The 26,220-nt window shown below is 52.8% G+C and overlaps 1 non-coding gene and 1 pseudogene across 1 annotated transcript; both read right to left on the reverse strand.

The window, feature by feature from the left end:
* Positions 1 to 1,363: 1,363 nt before the first annotated feature.
* On the reverse strand, positions 1,364 to 24,489 carry LOC138930338 (protein PRRC2B-like; annotated as a pseudogene).
* Positions 2,759 to 2,844, reverse strand: LOC138438460 (small nucleolar RNA SNORD62). The gene has a single exon (XR_011256388.2). It is a non-coding gene; the product is annotated as a small nucleolar RNA SNORD62 (small nucleolar RNA).
* Positions 24,490 to 26,220: the final 1,731 nt, after the last annotated feature.

Consider the following 26,220-nt stretch of genomic DNA (forward strand, 5'->3'; position numbering starts at 1 on the left):
CTCCAGGGATGATGGCGAAAACCTATTAATATCTGCTAAACCTACAACTAAAACTGTAACAACGTCTGCTCTTGGCTCCCCATTTATAGCACCGAGAGGGGAGCCTGGGACAAAGAGCTCATTTAGTTGTCTGTAAGCGACTGTGAGGTTTTACTTTCCACGTGGCTTTTGAACATGATCCCTAGCCCAGCTCAGCACTGCCCTTTACTCGGAGAAGCTGGCCTGCTCTCCTCTCATCATGTTGACTTTAATTATATATTTTGGCCTGTGCTTAGTGTTTGTTGATGCGCATGTGCTTTCTCTAGTTGTGGCCAGTGGCATCTACATTCTAGTTGCTGAGCACAGGTTTCTCATCATGGTGGCTTCTCTGATTGCAGAACATGGGCTCTAGAGCACAGCCTCATTAGTTGCAGAGCATGGGCTCAGTTGCTCTGTGGCATGTTGGATCTTCCCAGACCAGGCATCAAAGCAGTATCCTTTGCATTGACAGGTGGATTTCTGTCCAGGGAACCCCCAGGGAAGTCCTCCTCATGTTTTATCTTGCTCTGTCCTGAACTGTAACCACTCCTCTAACCTCTGCTTTCTCCTGGATTAAAAGTGTATATATGTGTGTGTGCTCAATTGCGTCTGACTCTTTGCTACCCATGAACTGGACCCTGCCTGGCTCCTCTGTCCACGGAATTTTCCAGGCAAGAATACTGGAATGGGTTCCCATTTCCTTCTCCAGGGGATCTTCCCCACCCAGGGATTGAAACTGTGTCCATTGCTTCTCTTGCATTGGCAGGCGGATTCTGTATCACTAGCTCCACCTGTCTTTTGAAAGCCCCAAAGAAAGTATCTGTGAAAGCCAGAAGGATGGTCGGGTCAGGTAAGCGGCTGAACTGGTTGTTCTCACCTCAGACCACAGAGCACTCTCTCCCACATGAGCTGTCGGCTTAGCCCCAGGGTTTCTGACTCAGAGGCCTGGGATGGGGCCTGGGAACCTGCATTTACAACAAGCTCCTAGATGCTGCTGCTGCTAGTCTAGGGACCCCAGTTTGAAGATCACCAGATTAAGCAGACACACAGGCTGTACAAGGCACAGGAAAACCTGTGTGAAGCCAAAAGCACAGGACAGACACATTGAGAGAGCAGGCCAAGGGCAGCAAAGAGGGAAAGCAGAGAGGGAGGCAGGAGGACACAGGGACAAAAGACAAGGCTGGGCCCATGGTCTCTAACACACCACAGCTCACCCTCTACCCCCACCCCCATCCCCCATGGACATGCTCACAACAACAGGTGGACAAGGGAACATCCCCACAGGCTGTGAAGGCTAGAACCCCTGGGGGCAAGCCGCAAAGACCCCCCCCCAAACCCAGGTATCTCACCTGAAGGGCTGTAAGGAGCTGAAGATCTCCTGAGACTGGGAGACGGGCAGCCCTCCCCTCTGTCCCAGCTGGGCTTGAGCTTGCAGAGACGTGGGAAGGGAAATTGGGATCTGCTGGGCAGTGGCAGCCTGCAAACAGAGAGGCAGATGGGTCACCACACTGCCTTGCAAGCTGTTTCTCACACCCCATCACTGACACCCCTTCACCTCCACTCTGGTCTTTCTCCCTGAGGCATCCAACACTGCCCACAAAGCAAACTCAACACAGCCTACCTACACTTCCTTCCTTCTCAGGAGAGAGCAGAGAACTGGCAGCAAGCAACCCCAAACCAGCACTACAACCATCCCTACACTGGACCCTGCACAGTGGGACAAATGAGCCCGAGCTCCACCCCCAACAGAGGTGGGTTCAGAAACAGAACAGTGGATGGAAAACACCATGGACAGAGGAATACATGTGGTATGACCCAGTTATGAGACCTTGCAGAACCAAAAGACATAATGTTTAAGAATACTCTCTGAAAAGATCAGGACAGGCCATGTCCTCTGCCCCTGGGGCAGCCCTTCACCCTGGGCTCTGCAGGTACAGGGGTTGGTGGGCACAGGATCCCCTGTGGAAGGCCCAACAGCAGCTTCAGGAGGGAGAGTCCCCCACACGCGGCCCCTGGCAGCACAGCAGTGTGCCCACTATGCATGAACACAGACACCTGCTCACTTCTACAACTACCTCTTTCTAACGCATCCATGCCTGGGAGTCTAGGCCTTTCTTCTCTTCATCAGAAGGATACCAGATCCCAAAGAGAATTCTGATTCAGTAAATTGCCTGGCTAGGGTGCAGGAGGGAGAGCATCAAGAAAGGAAAGCTAGGCAGTCCAGAGCACTCAGCTCCATCCCTCCCTCCTCGGCTCTCACATTTTCACTCAGGAAACACTGACTGGCTGCCATAACATGCCAGATACGCTGGCAGTAATGTGAGGGGTGCAAAACATGAGACAGGCCGTGAACAGGTACATGAAGCAGCCAATCACGCCCTGTGCTGCAGCCTCCCCTCTATTCCTGGGTCACCTGTCTCCCTGGCATCACCTGTTGGTAACTCTGCTGCTGAGGTATGGTCTGAGGAATCAGCCAGGGCTGCCTCACAAACACATGGCCATCCAGGTAGAGGTGTCAGATGGCTGCCTGTAACAGAATTCGAGGCAGGGGAACAGGATCCAGTCTCACTGTCCCAGAAGGTCCTCCAAAGCAGTGAGGGGAGGGAACATGGCAGAGTTGGCCCTGGGCTCCTGTGCAGCCCAGAGCCCAGGGGGGAGGGGCCACTGCAGCCAGCCTTCCCCTCTCACCCACCACCCCACACACCCAGGAAGGGCTCGGTTATAAAGGAGGCTGCCATCGTCTCTGAGTCACGGTCTTCTTCATCTCCCTGCTATTGAGTCCACAGTGGAGAGTCAGAAGGATCTGCTGGAATCATATCACTGAAACACTGGCAGCTGGGCCCCCTGAATCCCCACAGGCTCCTTTGGCCACTGACACCGTGATGAGGACAGTGACCATTGGGGTAAAACTGGCTCCTGCTTATTGAGGCTCAGTTGATACAAACCCTTCCTGGATGTGAGCTCATCTCATCAGCGTGGTGACCCCACATGGGGCCATCACGACCCTGTGCTATTTCACAGAGTAAAGGGCAAGGCTCAGACAACTGCTCATGTGACAGAGTCTCTGCTGGGACATCTCTGCAGGAGGCGAGAGAGCCCTGCGGAGGTCACAGAGTCCTGTTGCCTCCCAGGGTCAGAAGCTGAAAGCAGCAAGTGACAGAGACCGGAGCACATAGGAACCCATGGCCCCCAGCCAAGAACACTCTCCTTAGGTCAAGGGGGGGTGAGGCCTGAGGGCTACAAACCCATGTTTCCCTCAAGGGAATGGAGAAGGATCCCTGAACTGGACCAGGGGAGAGGTAACTGGAAGGGTTGCATAAGGTGCAACCGAGGCCCTGGGCACAGGGGGCATGGAGACTCCACTGAAGGAGCTATAGCTGACCCCGCTGGAGGCCCCCCACCCCCTGCCAGAGGATGGCGGCTGCAGGCCTGAGCTGGTGCCTCCTGGCGAGCTCTGCTCCAGCAAGCTGGGCAAGTTTTCCCAAGCCTTGTGCACAGACTCCATCTTTGGATGCCAGGAGGTGGGGGGAGATGGAAGTTACCGGCTGGAAGGCAGCAGGTGGCACAAAGCTAAGTCCAGGAGTGGAAGGAAGGGGTTCCTTGAGTGGGGGTCTGCTTGCTCTTGCCCCCTCACAAGCCAGGCCCCGAGTTACCTTCAGAGTGAGGTTGGCAGTGGGGAAGGACATGTTGGAGAGGCTGATGGCTCTCTGGATGTGGTGGTAATGCTGCAGGATGGGGATGCTGGGGGGTGAGCCCAGCCTAGAGGGAAGGACACAGTGGGACACCTGAAGCGGGGGGGGTCCACACCTGCTCCTGCCCGGACCCAGCCTTCCAGCAGGGCTGCTGTGTTTCAGCAACAGAAGCACAGCTATCGGCCTGCACGCAGGCCCCACTGCATGGCATGGAGGTCCCAGTTCCTGTCTCAACCCCTTCCCCCAAACTGTGAAAAATAAGCCCTGGAAAGATGCTCAGAAATACAACTTTAGACCCTCTTCCTGAAGTGTCCCGTGCCTACCTGCAGGTCATGGGGTTTCTGGGAAACCACAGAGTAAAGAAACTTGTTTACTTAAATTAGTGCAGCATTCTCAAACATGCATGACCGTGGAACCCGGAAAGTTTTGAATCAGAAAGTGTCAGATACACCAGACCTTAGTGAAAGGTCAGGGCAAGGTCAGGATGAAAGGTCAGGGTGAGGTCAGGATGAAAGGTCAGGGCAAGGTCAGGCATGTCGGGACATGTCCCGGCAGAGGGCGCTGCAGACAAGCCCTGGAGACGGGCCGGCAACCAAGCCGACCAATCAGGAGCCGACACGAAGCCCTTGCCGTCCAATCAGGAACCGACACGGAGCCCTTGGACACCAATCACCGCTGAGCCCGAGTTTTCTTCCTTATATGGGAGCCCCTGCCCGGGCTATAAAACCCTTCCCCACCCTCACAGACTCCGCAGACTCCCTTTACCCCCGCAGACTCCCTTTACCCCACAGACTCCCTTTGCTTCGCAGACCTCCCTCGCTCCCTTGCTTACCCGCCCCGGGAGTTCTGCCCGAGAGCGACCACCCAATAAAAGGCCCTGATCAATGGTCTATAGGGGTGGCTCCTTCTTCCCACGGCGTTTCTTACATCTGGCGCCCAACATGGGGCTCGAGGTGAGGGCTTCCGGCACTCGCCGTAGAGGCCCCCTCGAGCTCCACCACCGTGGTAGCCGCCCCAGACCCAGGCGGCTGACCAACCCCCCAGATGGCAGGATACGGGGTAAGTCCCTTCGGCTTTGGAGCCCGCCCTCCCTGGCGACCACTTCCTAGGACCCAGTAATGGGTGCGCACTTACTGGGCCCTCCCGGTCACCAGCTCGTGAGGGAGACGTCCCGAACGGCTGTACGGACCCTCCGGCTTCGGCCTTCCTCAGTCCCTCAGCAAAGGAGGAAGACGTTCTGAACGGCTGTGCGGATCCCCGGCTTCCCTTGGCACCCGAAGACGTTCGGGCAGCGGGGGTTAGTCTCCGTTTGGTGATCGCCATGGGATCGACGGCCTCCAAACCCGATCCCCAATATTCCACCCCCTTAGAGGGCCTGCTGGCTAACCTGTGGACCCTAAAACTAAAGGGATACATCCGCCATATTGGCTCACAATGGCCAGCCACAGGGACATTTGACTTTGACGTCCTCTGAGATTTAGATAACTACTGCCAGAGAACAGGAAAATGGTCAGAGGCCCCCTATGTTCAGGCCTTTTGGGCGTTGCGCTCTCGCCCCACCCTGTGCACCACATGCACTCCCCGCCAAATCCTGCTTATCCTGGCTCCCCCTATTCCACCCTCCCGGGCCAAACCAGCTCCTCCCATCTCTGAGTCCTCTGCTTTCCTTGTTCCCCCGGAAGATCTGGTGGCCCCTCCTCCCTATACCTCTCCCACGGCCCTTACCCCTTCCACTCCGGTTTCTGCTACCTCTCCCTCCACTCCAGACTCTCCTACCTCCGCTCCCGCCCCCGAGACTCCACCACCGGTCCCGGATCCTCCGGCCCTTAACCCTATCTTGTGTCCTCCTCTTCCCCCCGTCACTCCCTCCCCTTCCCCGGTTAGCTCCCACACTCGCTCCCACAGCAACCCTCCGGGAGCCTCCCTTCCCCCTCCCCCAGCCCCGCTACTCCTTCTCTGACAAGTAGCCGGAGCTGAGGGTCTAGCCCAAGTCCATGTCCCCTTCTCCCTCCAAGACTTAGCACAGATTGAGGCCAAACTGGGTTCCTTCTCCTCCAACCCCGCTCAGTACATCAAGCAGTTTACTGACCCGCGCCTACACCTTGACATGGCAGGACATGTATGTCATCCTGGGGTCTACCACCACCCCCGAGGAGAGGCAGGCCATCTGGACGGCAGCCAAGGCTCAGGCCGACCAGCGGCACTATGCCAACCCCTCCCCCGAGCGCCCCCCAGGGGCTCAGGCGGTTCCTGACACTGACCCTGATTGGAACTACCAGGAGAGGGGTGGCGGCCAGCTGCGAGTACGCTATATGATCGAGTGTATCCTCAACGGGATGGAAACGTCCTCTCACAAGGTTGTAAACCTCCTCAAACTAGATGAGGTGACCCAGGGGCCCGACGAAAACCCAGCCATGTTCCTTAATCGGCTGACCGAGGCCCTCGTCCAATACACCAGGCTATCACCTGAGTTCCCTATCAGGGCGGCCACCTTAGCCAATCGTTTTATTTCCCAGTCTGCCCCCGATATCCAGAAAAAGTTGGCCAAGGCCGAGGACGGCCCTCAGACCCCTATCCGAGACCTGGTAAAAATGGCTTTTAAGGTCTACCATGCCCGCGAGGAAACTGCTGAGGCCAGCCGAAAGGCAAGGCTCAAGCAAAAGGCCGAATTTCAGGCAAGCCTCCTAAACCAGCAAACCCAGGCCTTGGTAGCGGCCCTGCGGCCGGCAGCGGGCTCGGGGCCCCAAAACCCCCCTCTGGGGGTCTGCTTCAGGTGCGGCCAAGAAGGGCACTGGGCCAGGATGTGCCCCAATCCACGACCTCCTTCCAAGCCATGCCTGTTGTGCAAACGACGAGGACACTGGGCTAGTGACTGTCCCCAGGCCTCTCGGGCCTCGACCTCTAGGGGCTGGGGACCAGAGCGCCCCAGGGAGACCTCCTGCCCTCCTTCGGCTTTGGAGCTGCTGAACTTCGACAGTGACTGATGCCGCCCAGACTCGGGGACCCCAATAACCCAAGCCGAGCCCAGGGTAACGCTCCAGGTAGCGGGTAAGTCCATCAATTTCCTACCTATTCGGCCCTTTCCTCTTTCGGAGGCATTTTACGTCGGTTTCGGTTATGGGCATTGACGGCCAACCCTCGTGTCCGCTCCAAACCCAACCACTATCCTGTCGGTTAGATTCCTGTCTATTTACCCACTCCTTTCTGGTCATCCCCTCCTGCCCTACTCCTCTTTTGGGAAGAGATATACTGGCTAAGCTGAAGGCCACTCTTCAGTTAGCTCCAGGGTCGGCTCCCACATCAGGGGCCTTCCTAATGCTACTGGTTGACCCTCCAACCCCTTCTGTTAATCCTGAGGTCTGGGACACCCGAGTCCCGGGTGGCTCGGCACCACCCTCTAGTCCTCATCCAGCTAAGGGGCCCCACCTGTTTCCCAGCCCGGTCCCAGTTTCCTTTGTCTACTCGCAACCTCAGAGGGCTAAAGCCCATCATCGACCGTCTCATGGGACAGGGTCTCCTGGTCCCCACGACCTCCCCCTGTAACACGCCCATTCTCCCTGTTCAGAAGGCTTCAGGAGACTACCGGCTAGTGCAGGATCTCCGCCTGATCAACGCGGCGGTGATCCCTGCCCATCCACTTGTCCCTAACCCCTACACCCTCCTTTCTTCCATACCTCCTCAGACCTCCCATTTCACAGGGATGCCTTTTTACCATCCCACTTCACCCACATGCCCAGACATCGAACCTACCGCTATCTGCTGGTCTTGGTGGACACCTTTTCAGGATGGGTTGAGGCCTTCCCCACAGCCCGGGAGACGGCAGCGGCAGTGGCGGAGGTCTTGACGGCCCATCTCATTCCCAGATTTGGGTTGCCAAATTCTCTCCAGTCTGACAATGGGCCTGCATTTATCTCGCAGATCTCTCAGCAGGTGGCTGCGGCCCTAGGTATTGGCTGTCATCTTCACATCCCCTATCGGCCCCAATCATGAGGCAAGGTAGAGCGGGTGAACGGCATCATCAAGACACATCTGACCAAGACAGCCGCAGTTCTGAGGCAAGCCTGTCTTGGGTCGACCTCCTTCCTCTGGCGCTCACTCGCATTCGCACCACACCACACTCCAAAACAGGTTTGACCCCTTTTGAACTGCTCTACGGCAGGCCCTATCTCCTGACTCACCTCCCCGAGAGAGAGGCTCCCCCACTCGCGGGATACCTCCCCCTCTTCTCCCTCCTACTATCCTTGCTGAGGGAACACGCAGACCGGGTCCTGCCGCAACCGACAGACGACGCAGGGCCCACCCGGCCTCTAGCACCAGGAGATCAGGTACTGCTGAAAACCCTGAGTCCCCGCCCACTACAGCCTCGCTGGACGGGACCCCATACTGTAATCCTCACCACGCCTACAGCTGCCAAACTCCTAGTACACGAGCCCTGGTACCACCTGACCCAACTTAGACAAGCTCCCCCAGGTCTCCCAGAAACAGGGATGGCCCCGGGAAGACATTAGGGAGAGCAACTGAGAGAGAGGACAGAAGGAGTAGGACAAAGAGGAAGGGAGACGAGGGAAGGAGAGAACAAGGGGGAAGAGAGCAAGAGTAGAGAGGAAGTGAGAGAAAGCAAAAGAAAGTCAGAGAAAGGAAAGAGAAGAGTTGAAGAGTGAAAAGAAGAGAAGGCAAAAGAAAGTAGGAAAGAGAGATAGAGTGGCGGAGAAAGGGGAAGGAAGGAAGAAGGATAAAGACTGAAACTGAAAGAGTGAGAGACGAGAGACAGAAAGGAATTAGAGAGTGTGACAGAAGGGAAAGGAAAGAGAAAAGAGAGACAGAATCGAAGGAAAAGAGAGAGATGGAGAGAATCCGAAGGATTGGTCCCCCACTCTTTGACTGTCCCTAGCCCTCACGTACCTGACCACCTGCTTCCTACTCCTGGAGTGCTATTCCCTTGGGACACCCTGACCTGGTTACCAGCTCCATCCTCACGGAACCGCCGAGGCTGGTTATCCACCACACCCCTTTTCACCCCAACCTCGGAACAATGTGGGGCTCTCTACTCTGGGTTGTTCTGGGGGATACTGGGGGGTCCTGGAGGAAGGGGGACACACCAACCAAAACCCCCACCAGTCCTTTCAGATCACTTGGGTGCTCCGGAATGGACTGACTGGCGAGGTACTCAATTTGACCACTAGAATTCACCCCCCTAATACATGGTGGCCAGATCTGTATTTCAACCTCAAAGACCTTATAAAGACTTCTTGGTCAGCGACCCGGACCAGAAACTTTGGGTTCTGGGCATGTCCGGGACACCTAAAGACACATAATTGGGAGACTTGTGGAGGACTGCAACATTATTTCTGTTGGTCCTAGAGCTGTGTCACCTCCAATGATGGGAGATGGAGATGGGAGGTCGGGAACCGGGACCTAGTCAATTTCTCGTTTGTCCGACCCTATCGCGGGATTGCTCAGGTGAAAGTAATGCTCAACCAGGAAGCGGCTAAACTGGAGAGGTCTTGGGTATCCGGGCTATCATGGGGCTTCCAACTCTATGCTGAGTGGTTTGAAGCAAAGCCAGGGGGAATTCTGGTTGTTAGTCAGACAATAGAACCTGTTCAGGCCCATGCTGTGGGGCCCAACCAGGTTATTGCACCTCCCCGCCCCTCACCACGGGGGACAAACGCCACAAATGTTTTGACTTCACCTACCCTCACACCCTCCATTCAGCTGACCCGGACTGACCCGCTAGAGACCCAGGAACCCCTGTGGGCCTTAGTCAAAGAAACTTACAAGGCCCTCAACCACTCCAATCCTAACGCGACCCAATCCTGCTGGCTCTGCTACACCCTACATCCACCTTACTACGAGGCCGTGGGCTTAAATGCTACCTACAACTTATCCATTCTGTCCAACCCACCGCAGTGTTCTTGGGGAGACCGCAAGGTGGGCCTTACCATGAGAGAAGTATGGGGTTCGGGGACCTGCTTAGGCACGGTCCCTACGGATAAACAAACCTTGTGCTCCCAGACTGGCGATGATACCAACTTTGCCAATAAGACCTACGTCATACCTGACACTGGGGGATGGTGGGTGTGCTCACAGACTGGGCTAACGCCCTGTCTCCACTTGGCTGTCTTCAACCAGAGCAGGGAATTCTGTGTCATGGTAGCGGTAGTGCCCAAGATTACATACCATCCAGAAGAGGTCCTCTACAACTTTTGGGACCAAAACACCCCAGCTCCTAGACATAAGAGGGAGCCCGTTACAGCTATTACCCTGGCAACGCTGTTCGCCCTGGGAGCAGCTGGGACAGGCATGGGCATTGCTTCCCTGACCACACAACATCAGGGCTTCATCACCCTGAGGGCCGCAATTGACGAAGACATCACCCACATAGAAAAGTCCATGACGGCCCTAGAAAAGTCCCTGACTTCCCTTTCCGAAGTGGTATTACAAAACCGCAGAGGACTAGACCTGGTCTTTTTGCAGCAGGGGGGCCTCTGTGCAGCCCTCAGAGAAGAATGCTGTTTCTACGCTGATCATACTGGGGTGGTTCGTGAGTCCATGGCTAAAGTAAGAGAGGGATTAGAGCGCAGGAGGAGAGAGAGGGAGGCTCAGCAGGGCTGGTTCGAATCCTGGTTCCAGAGCTTCCAGAGCTCCCCTTGACTGACAACTTTGCTATCTTCCCTAGTGGGACCGATCATCATTCTCCTGCTGCTCCTGACTTTCGGGCCCTGTATCCCAAACAAGCTTTTGGCCTTCATCAAACAACGGCTCGACATGATCCAGCTGATGGTACACCGACAACAGTACCAAGGGCTTCCAACAAGCACTCCATGGCAAGATTAACGGCAGACGCCCCCTGTCATCCTGGCCGTACCCTACCACTTGTCGCCCCTGTTCAGTAGGAAGTAGCCAGAGAGAGTCTGCGCCCCTTGTCCTATATCAAAAAGGCCGGGATGAAAGGTCAGGGCAAGGTCAGGATGAAAGGTCAGGGCGAGGTCAGGACGAAAGGTCAGGGCGAGGTCAGGATGAAAGGTCAGGGCGAGGTCAGGCATGTCAGGACATGTCCCGGCAGAGGGCGCTGCAGACAAGCCCCGGAGACGGGCCGGCAACCAAGCCGACCAATCAGGAGCCGACACGAAGCCCTCGCTGTCCAATCAGGAACCGACATGGAGCCCTTGGACACCAATCACCGCTGAGCCCGCATTTTCTTCCTTATATGGGAGCCCCTGCCTGGGCTATAAAACCCTTCCCCACCCTCACAGACTCCGCAGACTCCCTTTACCCCGCAGACTCCCTTTGCTTCACAGACCCCCCCTTGCTCCCTTGCTTACCCGCCCCCGGGAGTTCTGCCCGAGAGCGACCGCCCAATAAAAGGCCCTGATCAACGGTCTATAGGGGTGGCTCCTTCTTCCCGCGGCGTTTCTTACACTTAGGAGTTACACCACTCCATTTTAAGTTCACAAAATCAGGGCGTGGAACAACTTGCCACGGGTGTGTAACTAGCTAGAGACCACCAAGACACAAACTAACCCTCCCAACCCCAGGGCCACATTGACAAAGCTCACTTCACCCAGGGCCTGCTGGCAAAGGGACCACAAAGCTGGGCAACAGAAGCATAGATTTACGTTACTGGCCAATGTGTCCTGAAGTCTGACAACTGGAATCCCCCCCAGAGGCAGAGCCGGGTTGCAAGCTGAAATCAGAGTCCTGTAAAAAAAAGGGGGGGGGGAACAAAACCCACAGAAATCACCCTGGCTCGCCCTCTGGCAGAGACACACATGAAGTAGACCCATAGCCTTAGCAACCAAAAAAAAAAAAAAATACAGTATGGGACTTCCTTGGTGGTCCAGGAGCTAAGACTCCAGGATCCCAATGCAGGGGGCCTGACGACCCCTGGTCAGGGAATTAGATGCCACAACTCAGATCAAAGACTCCATGTGACACAGCTAAGACCTAGCACAGTCACATAAGTAAATATTTAAAAATAAATAAAGCAGTATTCACCATGTGAACAAAATGGCCAGCTGTTTCCTGACAGCTCCCAAGCAAGGCGGCCATCCCCTTCTTTGCCTGACTTCCTGCTTGGTCTGAGAGCTTGCCTGGCGTTGGCAGGGAGACAGAGGACCAGCCCATAGCAGTGGCTCGCCCACAACACCACCCCACAACATCCCTTGCAGTGTTGCCAGCACCTACCACCCTGCTCCTCCAGGAAAGGCCCCTCCTTCCTCTCCAAGCACCAAAAAGAGGGGTTAGGGAAGTGGGTAAAAGAAACATTTCAAGCCTCACCGTCGGACTGACTCCAAATTCAATGGGTGGCACCAGCAGCACAGAACCCACATGAATCTCCACCCTGTTAACAGGGAGAACCATAGCCCCCTGCAGCCGTTTGCCCCCTCCAAGCCCTTTTTCAGAGAGCACTCATTGCCAATGGGTCCCAGTCTGTGCTCCTTGCTCTGTCCCGAACCTTGTTCTGAATCCTTGACAGAAAAGCAAAAAGGAGTGACACACAGCCTGGAGTGACCCTGACCTCTAGCTTCCAAGGAACCTGGAGCCAGAAAAGAAGACAAACCAGCCGTTCTGCCTAGCCTGGCCCCTGAGAGCCGGGCTCCAGATTACCTTTGGCTCTGACTGCTTTTGAGTTTGCTCCTTGTGGCTATTGGCCTTGGGCTCCAGGCCAGGCCCACTTGCGTCCTCGGGCTTCAGGGTGCCACATGGGGAGCTGCGCTGTGAGGAGGTCGCTGAGGACTCTCAGGACTCAGTGCTCAGGTCAACACCACTGTCTCCCTGGCTGCTGTTAAAGCCCTGCTATGCAGGAGAAGGCAATGGCACCCCACTCCAGTACTCTTGCCTGGAAAATCCCATGGACGGAGGAGCCTGGTAGGCTGCAGTCCATGGGGTCGCACAGAGTTGGACATGACTGAAGCGACTTAGCAGCAGCAGCAGCATGCAGGACACACAGCCAGTCAGCAACTGAGTCCTGCAGAGCGAGACCTGGGGCATGACATGTCTCCTGGCCGGAGTCCGAGATCACAGGTACATGTGGGCCCCTGCACTGTGAGCATGACCAGACGCCAAGGACCCAGGGTGGGTACTCCCTGGCCATCCCATCCTGGCACCTCCCCCAGACCTGAAAGCAAGACTGGAGACCAGTGATGAGCCAGGCTCACCACTTGGCCAGGGAGAGCATGAGCGGGCCACTAGGACGGCCCTGGACAGTGAGCAGATGCTTGGTGCCTGGGGGCCACTCACCTCAGCAGAGCCAGGCTTGGTGCTGGTGAAGGCAGTGGCAGCTTTGGTCCAGGAGTCACTGGTCGAAGCCTGAAGGGGGAGGGCTGCGAGGAGAAAGACAGAGTCAGGATATCAGAGGAACAACCAAGCTAGAAACATGGCCCCGGGCAGCTCACACAAACTCAAGTCTCCAAACCACCTCCATCCTCAGTCAGACACCTTCACTCGACTTCCCAGCATCCCCAGAAACATTTCCATAAATGAACTTCCCATGAATTCATGGATGAGGAGCTCCCGGAAAACATGCCAGCAACTTCTCACTCACAGGGATTAGAATTCTTTATCACTACCTCTGCTGTGGTAAAGCTTTTTTCACATAAGCCAACTATTTATTTCTACAAATTGGCACCTCCCTACAAGTCTTTGAATGAGTTAAAGACTTATTACTCAACTGTTGTTAGCTCAACCATTCTTGAGAATCCAACAAAAGTCACAGACCCTGTGTGTGTGCAGAAAACCTCCTGAGCTCTTTTCCAAGATCCAGAGCCCTTCTGAAGCCATCCACACACCCCTGGTCTGAGCAACCACAAGACACTGCACAATCCAGGAGCAAAAGCCTTGATAGCCAAGGGCGACTCCTGAGTTGGTCCACTTGCTTGACCATCCTGGCAGGTACATATCTTTGGACATTTGCACTGTGACACCCACCACTCTCACAAAACCAAACTGACTGATACCAAAGTTTACTGAAAGACTACTGTACTTTCAATCAGAGTTGACTACTTCCCAATATTACATTGAAATGTTTAGAATCAAGGTTTTAATCAGAAACATGAAGACAGGCCGTGTGGTAAAACTAAGAGAACCAGGCTCAGAACCCAGGGTTCTGTCATGTGGCTCCAGGGTTGTCACTCACTCTGGAAGTCTCAGCTGCTTTGAATAAAAGAGCTAGAAATGGATGATTTCACCAAGTTCCCACTGCCTGCTCTGCAGGGCCTTGTCTAAAGCAGGAACTCAAGAAGAATCTGCTCAATTAAAATGGTTTCCTATTTTAAAATGAAAGATTACCAGAAAAATACCATTGGATAAGAAATTCTTTTAACTTTAGGGAAACAGAGATTTTCTACAAATTAAGGGCCACCCTAGTCTGGTTTCAAGTCTAACATTTGGGGAGGGGTTAACAGAAGCTTCCTTCTGGCAAGGAAAGGGCGCACAGCATAGATGGTAAAGCTCTGGACTCCTGTTCTCTGGACTCTCTGTCGTCTGCTGTTTGCCCTCAAGGTAAGAAGAAAGGATAGCTGATGTGGGCGAAAATCAAGCCAACTACTGAGCGACATCAGCCAAGTGGGGTGGGAACCACTCTTTCCCATCACCAGATGTGGAATGCTCTGCTCACCACCACACTTCATGCAGGGAAATTCTCACACTGTTTAGAGGCTGCAGCGGCACGTGGCGCTCAGATGGCATTAATCCCAGACGCAGCAGAGGAAGCCAGGAAACAGGCAATGGTGTGTCTATGCTCATGGCCCCAAGGCAGAATCCTCCCTGAGAAGGGCCGCAAGCCTGGGAGGCAGCCCGAGCCTTGGGGTCCGAACACAAGCTCCTACCCTGACTGCTGCTCTCCCAGATCTCTGTGCCCAGGCTGCTGCCAGGCATAGGCCTGTCGCCCTGCTCCAGATACAGGTTGTTCTGCTTCTTCGCAAACTGAGAGGAATTCGAGAGAAAAGACTTTGGCTTTTGACAGGAACCTATGGAAAAGAAGGTGATGGGGTCCAGCCTCGATGGCAGACGTGAAAAATGAGCTCCCCCCAAGAGGACGACCCTGGGCTCCAAAACCACACCTGAAAACTGCTCCAGAGAATTTACAAACCATCGGTTAAAACCTCCACCATGCGGGAACTGCAGTGCCAACCAAACCACCCCTGGAAGTGCCCAGTGGGCTGTGATCTGAGACCACAGTAGAAGGAGGCTGGACTTCAGGGGCTAACAGAGGTCTACGTCCTGCTCAGCCCATTTCAGCTGGTGTCAACAAGGACCAGTCACCCTCTGAGAGCAGGGAAATCATACCATCTACCCCAGGGAGCACAGGGACAATGGACTCTGAGAGGCAGTGCCTGGGAGGCAGAGCCTGGCTTGTAGCATGCCATTCTTCCTCTCTCAGCCCAGGCAGAATTCAGAACATTCTGACTCTGCAGGCTACAAATCTCTGCATCCCAGCCCCCTTGCATCATGCCCCATACCTGGAGGGCTTGCTCCTTCTTTTGCCTCTCCTCCTCCAGCAGGCGGTGCTGCTTCTTGGTCAGGATCTCAATGAAGTCTTTGCCCACCAGAGCCCACCTTACTCTCCTCCCCAGGGCTGTATCCACAATTTTCAATGATGGCATCTGAACCAAGATTCACAAGGAAGGGCAATGGTTCCTTTTACTGCAAGCTAAGAATAACCTAACCCTACAGACACCTAAATATAAGCATTGAGTCAACTCAAAAGGCCAGGAGTTTAGCTGGCTTGGGCCTCAGCATATTCACTATCACCAGGGTCTAGGAAACCCAGAGAGGATTTCTACACCTTTCTCATAACCTTTTAATGCACTGTTATCTCGAACCAAACAGGCTACAGTGAAGAAAACAGGCCTCAGAGACCAACACACCTGAGGCCCAGCTCCACTCCTAACCAGCTGTGTGACCCTGGACATACCACTTAACTTCTCTGGGCCTCAGCTTCCCATCTTTAAAACTGGGACACTGCAGGGCTGTTATGGGGGTGCAGCAGGGCTGTGAGCAACATGAGGGCATGAATCCTTTCTGTTTTGCTCTTAATCCAGTACATGCTCAGAACCTAAGATATTCAGTGAAAGGACAAAATCAGCAACCCATGGCAGTGGCCATGACCCACCTCATTTTGCCTGGATCCTTCTTCCCCTGAAGATTTGAGCTGATACCCATGTCCGTAGTTCAGGTCAAATGGTTTCACGGTCTCTCTCTGCTCTCCTGACCTCTGGGTGACCAGCTTGGCCTCCTTCTCTGCCTTCTCACAGGGGGCTTCGGTGACACCAGAGGCAGCACAGGCTGCCCACTCTAGCGTGTAGTGGCCGCTCCCACTGCCGCAGCCAAGACCTCCAGGAAAGGCCTCGTCTGGGGACCTAGAGAGGAAGGAGGATCTTGTCAGCTCAGAAATGGCTCAAGAAGAAGCCGCATATGTGCACAGCACACACACAAGCTCAGCCCGTCTGTCATTTCCTCCTGATGTCCCCTCCACCCAGAGGAAGGGGTGGCTGGTGACATGCTGTTGTGAGCCTGTGGGGAAGCTGCCCCAGAGCACTGCTCCTGCAAAGCCCATGGGGAAGCTGCTCTGTCCTCACCCCCTCCCCCAGCTAGTACTCCTATCCTTTCTCTTTGCCTAGTAACCCAGTAGAGCTACAGAAAAGAGATAAGGGGTGAGACTTAGAACTGGGCCACAGAGGGAGCCCAGGCCTCGCTCACTGCCAGTCCCCTGGGGCAGAAACCAGAAGTAAAGCCAGGTCTTGTCATCTGGGGCCTAGAAAGCATCTCTAGATCCACACCTACAAGAATCCACATTCTCCTGTGGCATCTTGTGAACTACAGGCAAGGCCTCTGTGCCCTGAACTCTTGAGGAGGCCGGGAAGTGGGAAAATTGTCTTCTTTGGCACCTGGGTGGGGCCTGAGCAGCATCAGGGATGTGGGCTGCATGAGCTCTGCCCCTATCCTGATCGCAGGCCAGCTGTGGGCAGTGAGCAGATGCCGAGCACAGGGCACCCACCCCAAAGCCTTGGGTTTGAGTGCCCCAAGGCACTCTTGGGGCCTAAGCAGCCACCCATGGCCCCTGCTTACTGCCTGGATATCACCAAATGTGTGTGGGGTAATCCCCAGAGTGGGGTTGCTTGTCTTTTGTGGAGAAGCAAAGGCTCTCAGGGAAGATCTCTCTCTGCAGGGCCAGGAGACCAGCAATGCCCCAGTGAAGAAACAGCCTGGCAGCAATCGGGGGCTGAGAAGTATGGTGAACCGACAAGTGCTCACCAGGTGCCATACACAGAGAGCAACCACAACCCTGTGGTGGTGGCCCCTTGGCTGGACTCGGAGGAGACATATGGAGACTGAACTCTTGAGACCGGTACTGGAACAGCAACTTCAGGGGGACTACCCGGATGGTGACTCTAGTCTCAGTTCTGAAGCCACAGTAATATGCCACAAGAGTAGACAGCAGGGTGAGAGCCAATGATGGAGGTGCTCACACATGATAGCCTTGGCGGGCGGTCACCCCTGGAACACTATGAGAGGGAAGGAGTTGGGGCAGGCCCTGACACATGGCAGGACAACATGCGTGAGGTGCTGCTGGAAAACACCGCTAACAGAACCATAGCAACAGAAAAGGACCCAAGACTCTGCTTCTGGTTTTCCTTTTGGCTTTCAAAGACATCCCGTTCTGATGACTCTCATAGTGGGAAGAAGTGTCACCGCCACCTAGCCCAACAGACTTCTCCCCAAACCCTCCTGGCTCCAGCTTCCGGCTCAGGCTGTCCACCAGGGGTCTCTGGCCCAAGAAGGTCCGCTTGGCCAGCTCCTTCTTCTCACCTGCGCTTACCCCAGGGGTCGCCATCAGCCTGGGAGTCCAGCTCAGGCTGTCCCTCCACTCCCGCCTCTCGCTGAAGTCGCTGCTCTCAGGGGACTTTCAGCCCATGCCGATGTTCCTGTCCCCAGGGTAGGGACTGGGATGGCCTGGCCACTGGTTGGCCAGCAGGGGTGGCTCATCCTTTGGCCCCCACGGGTCCTGGGCCTCCCATTCCCGTCAGAGTTGGTGGAAGTGGCAGGGCTTGTCCTGGTGCGGAGGCCGCCTTTGCCTGAAGGGCCAGTTTTCGGCATTTTCAGAATCTGCTGCTGGTCATCTTGGAAGAAGGCCCTCTTGGCTTCCACACAGCCATTCTTGAAGCCCCGGGAGCCCAAGGCATCAGGGCGTCTATAGGTGTCTGGGATGTAGTCTCTGTCTAAGGGCCACCGGGCCCCACATGCAGGCTCCTTCCAGGAGGCACCAGGACCCCGACTCAATCAAGGGGCCACCTCCTTCGCTGCAAAGTTTCTCTGGCCGTACACACAGTTGCTCAGCCACAGGGGCAGGGCACGCCTGAAGGCCTGGGGGCCTCAGTTATTGGCCTCAGGCCCACCGTTGTCCTTGGGGTGCATCCTGCCAGACCAGCAGGACTCCCTGAAGTCGCCCTTCCTTCCCGTGGCCTCCTCCCACTCTGGGAGCATGCCCTTATCCCCGGACTCAGTGCCTCGCTGCTGCTGCTGCCACTTGGAAAGCTCTTCCTACTCAGAGTCCTTGCTGTGGGTCTCGCTGGTGAACCTCCACTGGGGCTTGTCCTGGGGGAAGTCATCCAGTGGCTCAAACTCCTGCAGACCTCAGCCCTGGCCACTCCTCTGGCTTCCACTGTAGAGGCCCAGCACCCCGAAGATGCCACCCCTCCACAGGCTGCTACCAGTGGGCTGTCAGTGGAAGGTCAACCCTCAGAACCCATGGCTATGGCTGCGGGCTGACCCCCGGGCCCCAAAGCCTTGCTTCTCATCAATGAAGATCCAGTTATTCCTCCTGGTCATGAGTGGGTGGCTGGACTCCCTGAAGGATCTGGCCTCTGGGGCCCCACCAGGGTTGTTCTCCCCCTCGGGATGGCTGGCCTTATGGTCCGAGCTGGAACAGACTGAGCCCTGGTCCTCTGAGGTGGCTGGGCCCACACTGGCCAGCACGGGGTCATTCTTTTGGTCCTCGTCCTCAGCCACTTCATGGACAGGCCCCATCTCCTGGGACAGCTGGGTGCTCCCTTCTGCCAGCTCACCTTACTTTCACAGGAATGAGCCATAACACATGCACTCAACCCCACCCCGTGGCCCTGCCCCAAGGTTCTGTGGGATTTGCCTCTGACCCCAGGATTCCTCCTGGGCCTTCAGTCACCATCAGAGCCTCTCACATGAAAGCACCCAACCATCCTCGTCTCACTCTCCTTCCCCAGAGCACACTGGTCCATCCCAAGGCACCCCTTCCCTGAGGGCAGTGTCTCCCAGGACAGGGCCTCCTCCCAGAGTTCATCTCACTGAGGACTGAGATTCCTCCTTCAGCTGCAGGGCAGCAGGACCAAACAATGCCTCACCTGACATGCACGCCCATGGCCAAATTGTCGCTGGATTTCAGGTGGGTCAGCGAGTAGCCCTTGCTCTGCAAGGCCATGTAACCCTAGGGGCTCCACACAGGGGCGGGATCAATGGCAGTCACCTTCCTTTCCAGCAGCGGGGCACACAGCACTGGTCCTCAGCATAACAGCCGGTCCCACTGAGGGAATCCAGGGGCTTTATGGATTTCATCAATCCTGAAGGAAGCAATCAGCCAATCATTCACCTCATTCAGCAAGCCATGGGCCGCCCACAGGCCCAGAGGAGACAAGCTGCCCTGACCATCATGCAGATGCAGCACCCCACCTGCTTCACTCACAGAACCTCTGAAGGCACACAACACAATCTGAAAGGCCTGTTCAAAGACCTTGGAGGTCCAATCTTAGTTCCCAATGAAGAGTCCCTATGTTGAAGCGAAGAGTCCCTGTGTTCAAGAGTATAAGAAACTGGCAAATGGAAACAGGACACAACCAACTAGAGAGCTCATGGCTGGTGGCAGAAAGCTAAGGGGTCAGGCAGCTAGCAGTGGGAGATGCCCGAGGGTCTTTTGCACAGACACAGGAAAGATGAGCTACACTCCAGGAAGTCCACACACACCAAGGAGCCAGCATCTGTTTGCCTCCAAACCCTGCAAGAAGATTCGGAAAGGGGTCTGGGCTTCAGCTCTGCTTGTTTCTGCCCCTGAGTTTACAGTGATATACCACATTCTATCCAGGGAAGGGGAGAAGGGAGACACAGATGACACTCAACTTTTAACTTGCCCAAGGAGACAGGGATACACTGACATCTCAGTCCAATCAGATACAAATCAGCCGGGGAGACAGCACCCCCCACCAGGGCCCGTCTGTACACTTCTTCCTGATGGGATGCTGTAGACAACAGTAAAGGTCTCCCATTGGGCCAGAGTCTGTGTAGAAAAGAGGGTCTGATTTTTCAGATACTTCACAAAGCTAATTACTGGCTGCCAATGTTTTTGTGCCCATTTTTAAAGCTGAGATAATCTGATCAGGAAAATGGTTCTGCATCAGGCCAGTAGTTTCAGTTTTGGAGTGCTCTGTCCAAATGTGATCAATATATGACTCCAGCACAAAGGTAGTCTGAGTCATGTGGTGGTGAGGACCCTCTCTGGAATCCTAAAATTACACACCAGTTACTAAGTATTGATTACGAGGTATGCAGAACTGTTCAGCACTACACAGACCTATTTTTGGCAATATGGCAGCTCATATTACCTGAAAAAAACCTCTTGTCACAAAAACGCTGGACAAAACATATTACACATTTCACTTGCAGAGCTCTGCTCCCCCAAAACCAGGAAACTCCCAGGGAGCTGAAACCACAGCCATGGGTAAGAGCCATGGGCCAGAGGCATGAGCAAGGGCTCCCTAGAGGGGAACCAGGGACACATCTGTCAGATGCAGAAATCTATAGGTGTGCTCCTAAACACCGACCCCTCACCCTCCTGACAAGAGATGGGGCTTCTCTGCACAAGGCAGAGAGCTATAGCTGAGGTGCTGCTTACACAAAGACCCTCAAAGGGCTATGTGTTCAATTTTAAGACAAAAAAAAAACCTCATGCTCTTTAGGAGAGGGAGATGACTGAGCTAGTGTCCTAGCCAGGGCCAGGGCAGGGAAAACAGTCCCCTGTGAGGAATTCATGGCCACATGCCAGCTTTCATGCAGGCTTGGGGGCAGCAGAGTGGAGTTCAGATTTACACTCCTAGAATTCTCCAGAAACTTCCTGAGGTACAATAAAAGGTAGTTCTAGGCGGGCAGAGGAAAACATAGAGCCACCCTGGAAGGATACACTGTCAAAGAAAGCTACACAGAATCCCCAAGGTAAGAATAGCTCTGCTGGAAATGAACTCATGAGTCAAAACCCCCAGAACATTGCAGGGAAAGCAATCCACCACAAGTCCACAGCAAGTTCATAGGATCGTGCACTGTCCCCAAGAACTTCAAACAGATCAAAATGTTAAACACCAGAGAATTACTGTTTACATTATTAAAAGCATAAAAGAAAGAATTGAAAACTCACAAAAATGCAAGACACAAGAATAAAAATCTGAGGGGAAAAGTCTAGTAATAAAAATACAGTCACTGAAATTAAAAACCCCCTGGACAGTAAAAACAAATAAAAACAGCAGATTAGACACAGTTGGAGATAACATGGAATTAGAAAATATTTCTAAGCATTTTCCCAGAAGGTACCACATAAATCAGCTCTCATATATTCAAGAGACTTGGAGGCAAAGTGAGAAGTATCATGATGCAGATATTTGTATAGCACAATAAGTACAAATAATCTAAGTGGATGACCTAGGAAGAAAGGATACAAGAATGAAAAAAGGGAAATAGTTAGCATGATAATTATAAGAGAAACTCCCAGAAGGGATGAAAGCCATACAACCTTAGATTTGAGCACCATGAATTTTAAGCAGAATAAAGTAAGGATAGATATAGATACATGCTTAGACACAGCAGTTTGAGAAAGAACTACAGGAGACCAAAGACAGAGAGATCTTAAAGTAACACAAACCAGATACAGGAGCCACAAGAAAAGGAATACTATCTTCACAGTCCTAAAAGAAAGTAACTGCAAACCTAGAGTTCTATACCAGCTACACTATTGTTCAAGAGAAAGGCAGTCGTAGGTGAAAAATAGTGCTCAGTCGTTCAGTCGTGTCGAACTCTTTGTGGCCCCATGGACTATAGCCAGTCAGGCTCCTCTGTCTATGGGATTTCACAGGCAAGAATACTGGAGAGGGGTACCATTTTCTCATCCAGGGGATCTTCTAGACCCAGGAATGGAATCCATGTCTCCTGCATTTTCAGGTGAATTCTTTACTACTGGCACCACCTGGGAAGCCCATGAGAAGAATATGTATTGCCAAAAAAGTTTCCTAGAGGCCTTGACAGAATGTACCTTCTGAAAAAATTAAATGGAACCCAGATGGAAGGATAAGCAGCAAAGAAACTAGTGAACATACAGGCAGATCTGAACAAGCATAGACTGAATAAAAGAACAAAGATAATAATTTGGTAAGAATCAAAACAAGGGAAAAATTAAAATTCCAGACAAAAATTACAAGACTCATGAATTAGAGCTCAGGTTCAGGGTAAATTGATAAGCCTTTGTTAAGTCAAGGCTGCTTGTTAGAATTTAACCTAACCACTCACAGTAGAAACAGAATGTAGAAGGAAAACAAACAAAAAGAATCAGAAAACTTGACACTCCCTCCCTCAATCCAAGGGGAACAACTTTGGCAACTAAAGTCACAGATGCTCAATGTGGGTACCTTAAATGTACAAAGATATTCTCCTCCAAAAAGGGCTCAGGCTGACAATAAAAAGTTAGGGAAAAAAGATACCACACGAAGACTAATTGAAAGAAAATTGGAATGAAATTATGATCAGATAAAGTAGACATTAAAGGTAGAAAACCCAAGTAACAAATGTGCTATACAAAGATATAAGAAACAAGATGCAGTCATCCCAAGCCTATACACTTCCAGGCAGGTAAAACAACAACTGACAGGTTTATAGCATTTGACAAATTCACAATCATAGTGGAAAATGTTCACACACCTCTTAGTAACTTATCAAAGGGATAAAAAAGTGTGATGATATTTGTATAGCACAGTTAGCAAGCACAATTTAACAGACCATGTCCAATAGGAGAATACATTCTTTTCAAGCCCCTGAGTGAAGTTTGATCTGCCACTTGTTAAAAATAAAGTTTTACTGGAAAGCAACCACACCCATTCACTTACTATTGTCTGTAGCTGTTTCTGTTCTACAACAGCAAAACTGGAGTAGCGAGTTCATTGACTAAACTATTTATTATCTGGTATTAATAGAAAATAATTATGACTGCTGGTCTATATCATACAGACCATGATATATGACCAAAAGGCAGCCACAGTAGAAATTAGCATCATATGGGTGATATTAAAACTCTGTATTTGGAAATTTTACAACGTACCATTAAAAATCACTCAAAATCAGACTAATATTTAGAACTGAACAATAATAAAAATGTTATTTTAAAATTCAGTGGTTCATAAACTCAGGTGAGACATAAATACATCAGAAAACTCAGAAACTAGTGATCTAATTAAGCATCCAACATAATTGGATAAATAACAAAATAATTTCAGTGGAAAAAATGAGGGGAGGCAGAAATTAATGAAATAAAAACCAAATAAAAGACAGGAATTGAGAACCTCAAAAGATACATTTTTAAAAATGACATTTAAAAAATGACATTTGACAAACCTTGGGAAAGACTAATCAAGGAAAAGAAAGAACACAAAGAACACTAAAGAATGGAAAGAGGGACAAAACTACATGGCAGAGATACGAAAATTAATTAAGAATATTTATGATTCATAATCTTAAAGTCTCTTCCTAACAATTCTTTGGGAGAGGTACTATTATACCCTCACTTTGCAAACAAGGAAGTTAAAGCTCAGAATGGATATGTGAGTTGCAAAGAGGTCATACTGGAATCCTGGTGGGGTCTGTCTGCCTCCCAAGGCAACGCCCTTGACCACACCACATATCCTGGCCTTCCACCGCACCTTGGTGATTACCCGAGGAATGCAGGGCCTAGGGGTAGAAATCCACTGGGGCCTGAGTGGGCGGGATCCATGGGTCCATGTAGAAGCCCAGTATCTGGGGGTGGTGCGGGTAGAAGGTGTGCTACGGGTGGGATGGCAGAGGGTATACTGGCTGCCAGTGCTGCATCTTGTACAGCTGCTCCTGGCAGAGACAGAGACCTGGCTGCACAGGTGCTGCAGAGCAGACAGTCTGCGGTGCACGCACATACACTCTTCCAGGAAAAACCCACCCAGACAGAAGACCAGAGGGGGGAGGCCCCAGTGTATGCATGACAACGTTCAGGCTCAGGCCCTCTCCCAGGACGGATGCATGGTCATGCCATTGTCACATGGGACCCTGGGGCTCCCCCACTACACACAGTAGCTTGGATGCTCACACAGATCAAAGGCTCTCTTGGTGCTGACACGTGACCAGCACACCTCCAAGAGAAACTCTCCCCAATGCTCCTCCCCGCTCCCAGCCCCCACTGCCTCTTCAATCCACTCTCCACACTCCGATGCCCTGACCATGGCGGGAGTCTTCCTGGGTTCTCCACAGCTCTCCATCTAACAGCTGGAATCCCACAGGGATCTACAGGGTTCTGCAGGTCCTGACCCAACTGCCTCTCCAGCATAACCTCCCATGACTGCCCTGGTCTCCAGTCCACATACCTGCCTGCCCACCTGCTTCAGGCCTTGGAAACATGCTAGGCCATCTCTTCCCTGGGCCCCAAACCCACTCACCCACACCCCTCCTTCAGGTTTCAGCCTAAAGAGCACTTCCTTTGGGAAGCCTGACACAGGTTCTAAGAAAGATCAGGTCCCCTGTTCTCGGCTCTCACTGCACTGGTGTTTCTCCTGTGGTTTCTCCTGTGGCCTCCCTCCCTACATCAGGAGATTGTGTGCCAAGTTCACTGCAGTCCACTCACCTGTACCACTGGATGTGGTGCAGAAAAAGTTCATTGCATAAATGGATGAACATAACACATCGATAGAGTATTAAAACTCAAGGACCTAGACCTAGTGAGGGTTCATTTCAGACCCTGGTCCACAGCACCCCTGGGGCTTCCCTCACAAGTGCATCCTGAACCAGCATCCTGGCTGGACATAGGTGCCATCAAACAAGCAGGACAGCTGACCTAGCACATCCTATCTTACCAGCCTGCCGGCTCAACTCCAGCCTGCGCTGGGTTCCCTGGGTGGCTCACCGGTGCTCACAGCACCTCTTAGGAGCACTTGACACTCAGTAAGCAGAGCTCTCCCAGGATCTGCCCACAGCTCTTCCTCCTGTTTAGACCCCAGGTCCCCAGGGGAAGCTGACCAGTCTGTTTGCCAGACTCCCTCAGGCTACTGTGGCACGTTCAGACTTCCTCCTACTCTTCAGGAAGGATTTACCTGTCACTGCCCATCCCTACCTTCCCAAGAAGACTTCCCTAGAGCAGCTGGTATGACTGTGTCTGGCTGGAGTGACTCCAGAGATCTCTCCAGTCGGCAATAAATCTTCACCAAACCAAGGAGTGAGCATGGTGCCTGCTTACAGTACAAAACTACAACAGCACAATGAATGTACATAACTCTCTAGAACACAGGCCACAGTGGGCCTCTGGAATGCTTCCTAAGAACCCAAGAAAAATAGGGTCTGGGGAGAAGGTTGTAAAGGCATCTTTAAAAAATTCTGGGGAAAGGTGGAAACTTTGACCTGTTTCCTCAGGGCACCCACACTTTGGAACATTTTTGTTAGGTAGTTAGAATAGGAAAAAGGAGTCCAGAATGGTGGTGGCTAAAAGACAAGGAAGGGAAAAGCCCATGAAATAGAACAAAGGAAGGTCTGAGGACCAGAGTGAGGATCTCAGGTAGAACAAAGAGCACTCCTGGCTTGCCCAATTTACACAGGGCAGGCCCAGGGGAAGCAAAAACATACAAAACAAGGAGCCAAAGGCTGGGGGTCGTGCTCTCTCCTGCATGCTCTCTCTCTTTCTCTTTCTCTCTCTCTCTCTCTCTCTCTCTCTCTCTCTCTCTCTCTCTCTCTCTCTCTCTCTCTCTCTCTCTCTCTTCTCTTCACGTCTTTTGGCTCAGCATGCTCTCATGCCTCCAGGATGTACTTTCCTTTTATTTTCTAAATAAAACTGAGCTGTAACACAGAGCTGTTAACTCTGATCTGTCTGAGAGCTATAACACAGTTTGTCCCAGAGCTGTGACATGCCAAGGGCTTTAAGGTCCATCACTTCAAAATTTTGTTGTAAGGAGACAGAACTCCCCTGACTTCCCTGCTGTCTCAGATGGTAAAGTGTCTGCCTACAATGCGGGAGACCAGGGTTCAATCCTTGGGTTGGGAAGATCTCCGGGAGAAGGAAATGGCAACCCACTTCAGTATTCTTGCCTGGAAAATCCCATGGACAGAGGAGCCTGGGGTCGCAAAGAGTTGGACATGACTGAGCACTTTCTTTTCTGACAATTTTTGACTGCTAACAATAATTTACCAGACTTCCCTGGGGGTCCAGTGTTTAAGA

Source organism: Ovis canadensis, chromosome X, assembly GCF_042477335.2.
Source record: "Ovis canadensis isolate MfBH-ARS-UI-01 breed Bighorn chromosome X, ARS-UI_OviCan_v2, whole genome shotgun sequence".
NCBI lineage: Eukaryota > Metazoa > Chordata > Mammalia > Artiodactyla > Bovidae > Ovis > Ovis canadensis.